The sequence below is a fragment of the Protomyctophum parallelum genome (genome assembly GCF_964188405.1).
Source record: "Protomyctophum parallelum genome assembly, chromosome: 1".
In the NCBI taxonomy this organism is placed as follows: domain Eukaryota; kingdom Metazoa; phylum Chordata; class Actinopteri; order Myctophiformes; family Myctophidae; genus Protomyctophum; species Protomyctophum parallelum.
Window position 1 is genome coordinate 30,008,815 of NC_139697.1, and position 10,736 is coordinate 30,019,550.

Sequence of the window (10,736 nt, forward strand, 5' to 3'; positions counted from 1 at the left end):
CAACTTCTCAGCGACGCGGATTGATATCCATAATAAAGCTAATCTAAGAGAGAGAGAGAGAAGGGGGGGAGAGAGGGGAGTTGCACCACTCGGTTCACACAGGTGTGATTTTTCTATAGAAACTATCCAAACTTCAGTGCTCAATAAGGGTCATAATTTGCCGTTGTAGTCAACATATTGCAAATACTGTATCAACGCTGTATCAACGCTGCGGCACTATTGCTGTGGTTCACAGTCCACAGTGGTGTGCCGTGAGACATGTCCAGTTGTGTCTTGGTATTTTGTGACGACCGTTGACCACACATTATTATTGCAATTTATTATACAACTAGACAAAATAATATAAATTCATATTTTATTGAATATATTAGTACTTTGTTTGCACAATTCTTTTTAACCACTTTCAATCTGGTATTTCTATTTTGGGAGACACATCAAAATGGTAAACGTGTCACATCGTGACATGTGAGATTGTATATACTGTAGCTATGAGTACACCTACTGTACAGTATGAATACAGGTGTGCCTTCACTGCATTGAGATTTTGAGTTGCCCCTTGGTGTGAGTTTACCACTGCAAATTCTGCAATAGTGCACTACACCCAATCAGAAAAAAACACCAATTGTGAGCTTGTAGATCGACTATTTTTGGCATGCGAAACCGCAAGTATGAATTTGGCACGACTAAGTATGAATTTGGCTTACCGTTATGCATGTGAGTGTGCATGCGTGGGTGGGTTCATTGAGAGAGCAAGGGCAATTGCTTTAAAAGACAGCTCACAGATATAGATACAATAAAAATGGCCCACAAAGGCTGCGCGATAATCAAACTAGCAGCTCCGCAGAGCCGAACAAATAGAATGCTGTCTGCATCGCTGCTGCTGAGGTCATAATGCTCATCTCGTTAGAGCTGTCCCATGGTACCGTTTTCTGCTGACTGCAGGTCGGCATACACACCAGCTCGGCACGTTCTGCGTTTATCTCTGTGCAATTCATCAGCCAAATGCATTCAGATGAAACGTTTTCATCCCCAAATGTGACATATCAATTTAGCTAAATAAATTAAGGGAAATAATTATATGTACTCTATATCAATAATAATAATACAAAATATTATTATTATTATTAATAATAAAAATAATAAATCATACGAAATTGTGTGACGTCCACAATTTGGTCAGTTACCGTGAATAGATATATTATTAATTTAGATAACAATGGTAATTGTCAATAGAATTTCCTATGAGCTGATTCATGTTTCTACTTGCACAGGTTGGCTGCATCACATTTAATTAGGATGGAGAACCTTTATTCTGTGGGCAGGTTCCTTGGGGCAAAGAGGCACAAGGGAGGCAAGTAAAACTGCTAATAATGTTCCACTGGGATGGTCCACCTCTGGCAAGCTGACCTACTTCTGCCATCAAGGTCGGAATTACTGTAAAGCCCATGGCCGCAGAGAGCAGTTACCTAACATAGCAGAGGAGAAACTTAACTAAGTCAACAGAAACTAGGTCACAGTTGGTAGATTCATTGAAGTCTCCAATCCATAATTCTTGCTTTTCCATCCAGGCAGCATTACACTTTCTGTTGCTTCGTGCGAGGTTGATTTCTGATGGGTGGCAGCCTGGGCTGTGTAGGTCCTTTATATCAGGGGTCAACGTTTTTGACTGGGGATCCCTGGAAATGCTTTGGCCGTGTCTCGCCAGCATCAAATGTCTTTCTGCCAGCAGGCCAAGGAACACAGTCCCGGAAATATCTGTAAACAAATGACATGTGTGAATTTATCATGTCAGCCGTAAGGAAGTCCATATTTGGGCAAGACTGACATCAACAATATTCTGTCAGAGACTCACAGGGTCGCCACAGACATGCTGCTATTTTTCATAGCACCATGACTTTCAGTCCGGTTATACTTCACAAATTCTACTTGGCCAGTAATATTGGCCTAGTAAGTTAGTAACCAAAAATGTCAATTGACCACCAGCAATACAGCCAGGCAAACGTTGACATATTGTAGTGGGGTTGAGAGTCTGCTCTGGACAAACGCCTGGTGTCCACTTAACCTTTTGACCGAGGCAGTCCGTGCTGGCTAAATGGTGGTTGCTAACCCTGAATGAATGTGGCTTGGCAGACTTAATCAGACTTAACGACGCTTCCCCAGGTAGGCCTGGCTGAAGAAGAGAGAATCAATCATTGTCTTGAGAATCCCATCTCTCTCTCTCTCTCTCTCTCTCTCTCTCTCTCTCTCTTCTCCCGCGCACACATCATTCCTATGTTCTCCCTGTTTTATATTCTTCAAATCTGCTTTATTTAAAATTCCTCATCCTCTCTCTCCCTGTCTCTCTCTCCCTGTCTCTCTCCCTCTCTCTCTCCCCCTCTCCCCCTCTCCCTCTCTCTCTCTCTCTCTCTCTCTCTCTCTCTTTACATCAGCTGTATCGACCATTGCTTCGGCCCCTGGTAATTAAAAGGCATCGATCTGATCCAGCAGTAGAACATCAGGGATATGGCCTTACAGTAGAGCAATGAGATGCTTTAGGAGGAGGCTGGGCGTGTGTGTGTGTGTGTGTGTGTGTGTGTGTGTGTGTGTGTGTGTGCGCGCGCGCGCATTTGTGCATGCCTGCTTTAACATGCATTTGTACACGCCTGCTTTAACGTGAATTTGTGCATGTTTGAAGGATGTGTTCAGGCTGGATCTCATTTCACTGTAACACAAGCATGCATTTTGCATGCATGAACTTGTTGTTTGAGATGGATCTTTATGTGTCCTTTAAATGTAATGTGTCCACCAGTATTCATTTTATTGTTTGTACAGATAATCCGTGTGGGCGTGACGGGATTGCAAACGAGTAATGAAAAAAGCAGGCACACAACTTATATAGCCACGATGCAATGCAGGTTTAATTAAACAAACACCCAAGTTTCGACCAAACAGTCAGTCAGTACAACGTATAATGGGATATATAATGTCCTTTCACTAGATTTATACAGGGGATGGAACACATGGGGCTACATTTTCGTTCGATCTTCCTAAATACACTGTTTGGGGATTTAGCAGCGGGGAAGGGGTGTTCCCCCACTAAAGTTGGTATTTTGGTTACCTGTCTAAATCCCTAAAACACCTCCATTACCCTTTATATTATGCATAGGTGTGGTTTGGGCGTTACATTAATTAAACCAATCACCGGTCCACGGTCCATTGCCTTTAAGAGATCCCATATCCGTTGCCCGTTATGCCCAGTTCTATAGTCTTCATAGCCTTACGGTCTATAGCCCATGGAAGAGTGTTGCTGCCTTGACTTGTGATGCACCCTGCTCCCCCCCTCCCCCCCATGGGCGGAGCTTGAGGGGGTTCAGGGGGTGTACTGCACCCCCTGGCAAAAAAAAACAACCCTTTTCTTCTTTTTTTTCCTTTTTTTTTAAAACTTAACTTCTGGCTTCTGACTGTAGTTTGTAATCATCTCTCTTATCATGATATGATGACTCGCTGTATGGCTGTAGTGCATGTGTGTATGTGTGTGAGCTGCTGTACTACCTAAATAACTCATTTTTAGGGGTTAGGGCATTGTAAAAACGCTAAAATAATAAAATAAAGGTAAAGAAAATCGCCAAGCAGTCGCACCCCCAGGCGTCAAGTTCAAGCTCCGCCTATGCTCCCCCCTGGCCATTTTTCTTTTTTTTCCCCACCCCGCACAGAGCCAAGAACACACCTCCTTTCATTGAGTCACAACTCGCTCAAATCTCGCCCATTTTTTTTAAATTGGGGTGATGGGGTGATGAACTAAACGAACAAATAGAATTGCACACGTCACACAATGCCTGGCACAAATAACTACTTTGACTATACAATTATATAAACACAATGGACACAAGGAAGTGGCAGGCATTCACTTCTGCTGATTATAGGAAAATTTCAAAGAGATGCAATAGGAGAATAAGGAGAGATGAGGCAGCCTGACTCTGTGCCTGGACATCTCCATTGAGGCGCGCCGCTCTACCAAACTAATTTGGCACGGTTTACGGTTGCTTCTAAACTCCACTATCACCTTCCCAGCAATTTAGGGGAAAGTGTGCCAACACGCCCATGACCACACCTCTAGGCGCAAATACTGGTGTCTGCAAATTTTAGAGACAAAAATGGAGCCCATGGTGTATTGTGTGATACGAGAGACATACGGTATAAATAAAAAAACAAAAACATTGGGAATATGTATCAACACACCATCTTATAAAATAGTTGAAATAAAGAGAATAATGTCTTGAATACATCACGAAAAACACCTAATATAATTGTAGGCAGGCAAAGTCAGTTTACAAAGCCAGAAACCAAAATATTCCTAGCTGCATATGAGAGAGAATGCTATAGGAAGTAGAGGTGGAATCTCAAAGGTAGATTAATGTATACGTTTATGATGTGCACATCACAAATAAGTCAGAAAATATTTGATAAAAAATGATATAGAAAAATAAGTGATAGAAAAACAATCTCATTTATATAACGCAAAAATACATTAAATAAAGCAGTTAGGAAACAGAGAGAGGGAAGATGTGTAGGCTAAATTGTGCTAGATCATAATACACTTTCAAAAGTTAACATTAAGGCCATTGCTGGCAAGGAAATGCTTCTCTTGTCAAAAGCATACTGTCAAAATCACCTCTTCTAGGCACATGTATAGGTAGGTCTACTTTCTCTATACTGTAATGGACAGTGATGAAATGCGCTGCATTAAGATATCGGGTGTTTTTAATAACACTGAGTGACTCCTCAAAAAGTATTCTCACCAAGCAGAAAATTGAGATGCATTAGTCCACTCTGACCTTCCTCTTTCAGTTATCACACCACAACGTGCACTTAATGCAACAGCAGATGAACATGTACTGTCTTCAGTTCAAACACCCCTATTCAGGCACCCCCAAAAGAAAACACCTTAAATATTTAATTATTTTTTTAGTGCTATGGACTGCCAAGGACTTAATTAACTTCTTTTTTATCAACACTTCCTAAGGTTAATAATCAATATTTTAAATATGTTTTATTTGCAAATGGATTTATTTGCACGTATATTCCATAGGGCTGGACCACACATGGACAAATGACATCATCAAGTTGGGAATGGGATAGGCATTGTCTCGCTTGAGATGAACGTTTTCTAAAATAAATACAATATTTAAGGTGTTTTTTATTTATTTATTTTAGTTAAAGAGGGCAATTATAATGTATTAAAGCATATAAGGCTTATTAGCCAGGGATCCTTCGTGCTTAGCAGAATATTGCTCTAAGTCTAAGAGATATAAAAATCCTTATGTTGCAGCACATTTCACTGATGCTGGTCACTCAATTTCTGCCCTTTACACAAGGAATAGAAAAAGTACCTGTCACTAGAAGAGGAAGCGACTTCGACAGTATAATGCTTTTGTAAACAGAAGCTCATTCGATTTGTTTTTCTTTAAATACCCTTGCACCCAATGGCCTTTTAATGTTGTTGACTTCCTCTGTGTATAGAGATTATGCCTAGCACAATTATGCACACATACCCCACTGTATCTCTGTCTATTAACTGCTTTATTTAATCAACTTGTGATTCACAATTTCTTTTCAATTTATACTCTGATGTGGCATTCTTATATTTGTACGTTTATGGTAAAATTATACACACCTCAATACATACCTATAGTACTATACTGTATATTGTAGAAATGTAGCCTATACCGTATACAGCTATACACCCGTAAGCACACGCGTCGGGTGTGTGTGTGTTTACATTGTATCGTTTTTTTTATATATATAAATACCTGTATATCATCAAAACATTGGTGTTAAACCTGCATTGCATCATGGCCAAGTCTACATCAACAACACATGGCAGTCATTTCAGATTGTATTAGTATGTAGTAGTAGTATAGTATAGTACTATACCTACATCCCAAGCATGCTCAACAGTTGTGTTTATGGTTTATTTAAATGTAACTAGACCTGTACGTGCCCGTCTCAGTCAGTCCTACTTGGGAACGATGCAACTTGGGAACCTAATGATATACGTTGTCATAGCACCCGTTTTAACTGTCAGCCGGTGTCCCACATGGAGATCTGTGTATGTGCCTTTGTGTGAAGACTGCAAACTGAAAAGTGTACTTAAGCAATATTACACGAGAGGGTGTGGTTTATCGTGATTATTGCCATAATATTGCCATTATTGCGGAACTCGACTTCGTCTCGTTCCTTACAGCATCACTGAAGTGGCAATAATCACGTTAAACCACACCCTCGAGTGTAATATTGCAATTATACAACAGTTACCCTTAAAACTAAGAAAATCGCTGAAATTTGAATTCTGATTTTAATAACAGATGTAGTCACTACGACCACAAATGTCCCAAGAAACTAGCTGGCCTAGCCACCGAGTTTGCTAGCGCTCTGGGAAAACAGAGCAGCTGAATTCTTTGTTTTGATTAGGTGGTGAATGGTGCTGGTTTGATCCACGGCTAGAAGGCCGTTTCAACCAATCAGATTGCTTCTTCGAAACAACCTGTGGTATAATTGGCAATCAATTCGGCCCACTGGCAGAGCCTGATTGGTTGAGCCTCAATTGGCTGAGGCAGAGGCTGGAAATTGCACAAGTGAAAGGAGTTGGCCTCATTAGGTAAAGTTACTCAGATATTAAAATAACATGATACAATATGAACCAGCATTGAATGATATGATCATATGAACCAGCATTGAATGACATGCTGACATAGTGAAGACCTAAACGTTACTACAGGAGGTGCAGCCGTGTGGAAATGTGCCGGATTAAAGACAAAACAGAACAGAACATTGTTGGTGGTGAATGTAATGCACAATCTATGTAAAGCGCCTTGGATAAAGGCGCTATATAAATGCACCATTTACCATTTATTGTGGCACAAAGGATTGACCAAGTCGCCTCTGTCTTGTGCCAGGGTATGATGAATCTGTGGCTCCATACTAGCTTATCATATGGCTTGTCATCCTCCTGCTGTTTCCTCCTCAACCTCGTGTTCAGCTCCTCACCAGCTTGTTCAGTCCCTTGTGTTGATGTTACTCCCTGAACTGACCATGGCAAAATAGGAGGACAATGACTACTACTACAGACTGGTAGATAATTTGCTGCAGCCTGTTGCACACATTGAAGGCCCTGAGGAACAGCTTGAGTTGTCGGTGCAGTCCAGTTTATTGTTCATGTGTACTCACAGCAACTCATCCCCACAGATGGTGATGTGCTACTTGGTCCTTCCAATGTTGAGCTGGAGGTGGTTGTTGTCACACTTCCCTACAAAGATCATCACCAGGGCTCTGTACTCGTCATCATCCGTGATGGAGTTGATAATGGAGGAGTCATAAGAGAACACTGGTGTTGGCTCACCGGCACATTTGACAGACTGCACTGCAGTCTGCCGGAGAGGTACCTCATAACCCAAGGCCAGCTCTGTTAACTTCTGAGCTGGCCAGCATGGATGGATCGGTGTTAAAGGTGCTGAAGAAGTCAAAGAACATGACTCACACAGCGCTGCACGGCCTCTCCAGGTTGTGTGTAAGCTCTGTGGAGCAGATAGATGATAGCATCATCCACACCAATTTTGCCTGATAAGACAACTGCAGGGGGTCACTCACCAGGGTCTTCAGATCAGTCGCTCATAGAGCTTTGTGACTTCATGTAGTCATTGAGAGCATGCAGCATCCTCTAATGGACACCAGTTGGAGCACCTTCAGCCTCAGCAAGTGGTTGAAGATGTGGGGGGATGTTGCTGCCAACTGCTCTGCGCTGTATTAAAGCAGGTTTGTTATTGACTCTGGTCTTAGCTTCGATGTCCAAATAGAGAAAACAGTGCAAGCAAGCAAACTGTGACCAAAGTGACATTTGCATTTCAATCTACGGGAAAGACAGCAGAAAGTTGTGAGGATAAACAAGAGCAGCTCTTCATCAGGTATACTGTGTGAGAATGTCCATGCAGGACGTGATCAGCAATAACAGTCATAACAGTCAGTCTAGTTTAGTAGTACAGAGAGGGATGCTATTGTAGGGTTGCAGTGCATAAAAGATAAAACCCTCATTACAAAGGCCAATGCATAAGTACGTTATGGTCAAGTGTAGACAAGTGGGCAAATGTGTGGCTTTCACCAAAAGATCGGTTCAGTGGCTATGCTATGCAGTGGGGGAGGCATTTACCTGGCATGGTTTGGGTCCACTTGTCTCTTGTCGCAGCCACAAGATCTCAACCCAATTGAACACCTACGTATGGGAGATTCTGGACCGAAGTGTTATACAGCGCTTTCCACCACATCGTCAAAATGCCAAATGACGGAATATGTTGTGTTAAAATGGTGTTCCATCCCTCCAGTTCCAGGGACAGGCGCATTGAAGCTGTTCTGGCGGTTTGTTGTGAGTGACCTTACTATAGACATTTATTCGTTTTCCTTCTATGTGTCACCCGTCTGTGTATGTCTGTATTTATTTCACCGTGTGCACAACTGCACATTGTGGTGTCCAGTGCACAGCTTGGCATTTCTGTGAGCTTGCCCTTTGTGTACTGTATATAACTTATCTATCTGAGACGGCAGTTCTCTAAATATTACATTTACCGTATACTGTATGTTTTGCAGTGGTGCCATCTCTAACTGAGACCTTGCTATTCCCATTCACACACACACTCAGTTAGCATGAGGCGTAATAATGCGCTGCCAGTCGAGTCTAGTTAAACCTCCCATCTGGTGAAATATCTGAAGCCGACCCGAGTGTATTACCTCCCAGCTCGCTTATTAGGCGAGTAAGGGAAAAACAAACAACTGATTGATTCTGTGCAAGTGTGCATACACAAGCCCAATGGCAACCTCCCACCCACCCTCACTCACAGATACACACACACAGGGGATGTTCTCACAAGCACGCACGCATGCACGGAAGCACGCACGCACGCACACAGACACGCACGCACACACACATTTTTACCTCATCTACTCTCTACTTTTATTCCATCTGAGTGAACACAGTAAATCTGAGTGCTCTGATTGCTAGCACTGCACATTCCACAACCTCACAAAGAGATGGAGTTAGCCTCTGAGATGGCGTACGCTTTGTCTCAGCTACAGAAGAAATTATAAAAATCTAACCGTAAGAACACAACAATACAAAAATATAACCATGGCTCTTATAGTAGCCATGGTCTGACACACAGAGAGTGACTGTGACACGCACGCACAAGCACACGCACACACACACACACACACACACACACACACACACACACACACACACAGAAAGTGTTTATTCACTGAGTCCATGGATTACTGTTGCACGATATACAATAAATTCAAATAGTTGCACGAAGCATCTGTCTCTATATGAGTTCTATTTCTACAGTACATATTTTCCATTGTGACATGATCTAGTGTGGTGGCCTTTCATATGACGCCGTGACTGAGTTATGCTTGTCTGAGCGCCCATCTCCCCGCTCCCGTGCCTCATAAATCCATTGAATTACCCAGCATACCCCTTCTCTCCACCATTAGCCCCCTCACCCCCCACCCCTCTTCCCTTCTTCCTGAACGAGTGATCAATTAAGGTCCTGTCCAACTCACACTGCGGGTCAGCACTTTCTCTCTCCCTCTCTCTCTCTCTCTCCCCCCCTCTCTCTCTCCCTCGCTCTCTCTCACACACATTTTTTCTCTTCTTGTTCGGGTGTCAGCCCAAAGAGTGTCATTCAAGAAACATAAGGCACGAGCAATGGTAGGAAAAAAAGAAGCTCAGAATCCTTTATTTTCAGGATGAGAGATGCTCTTTGTACAGATTTGAGTGTGCGTTATGGGGTTGTGCGACTCCCTACGTGGGATGGGGTTGTGTGTGTGTGTGTGTGTGTGTGTGTGTGTGTGTGTGTGTGTGTGTGTGTGTGTGTGTGTGTGTGTGGGGGGGGGGGGGGTTACTGTTCCACCTCAGTGGAGCCTTCACAGGCAGGTTAGAGAGAGAAAAGACACAGAGCATCAGGAGGGGGAGGTAGAGAGGTGATATACAGGATTCCCACAGCACTCCCCAAGTCTCAGTGGGATAAATGGATTGGTAAATACACTGAGCAACGTACCTTGCTATATATATATATATATATATATATATATATATATATATATTCCCATACCACAGATGTGAAGACACTTATGATGAATTTCACAGTTAACGGCTCTGACATAGATTTGACAGCATGTCAAACTCATTGGTACAAAGGTAATTTTAGGATTTTGCAGAGTCCTTGTCCTTGTTCTCCTAAACATCCCCCTCATATCACCCCTACCACAGTGCAGTTATAGAGTCCTTAACATGGAGCTCAGTGATATCACAGAGTCTATTAGGATCTGCCAGATTCTATTAGGCGACCACTCAGTAGGCCATTATTGGTGCGGCCCTCAATTGTAACACAGTTACCAGCCATTACGCTGTTTGATTACAGGTTAATTGCAGTTTCCGCGGCCGAGATAAGCGCCCGCTCGCTCTGGGGCCCGACTTTGAAGGAACCTCCCAGTGTTGGCTGATTGTTACAGATTGACACGACACTCGGAGAGAGATAAGGCTGTGGAACATTGGAGTGGTGCTCTTGGGGCAGGGCGGAGGGACTTCATCTTTTTAAGAGGCTTATTTGCCTTCAGGGTTATCCAAGGCCTTTGCCATTGGCAGCGGTCATTAGGCGGATAAAACAGAATGATACATGAGGTTCCTTTTATGTTTCCCGAAGTCT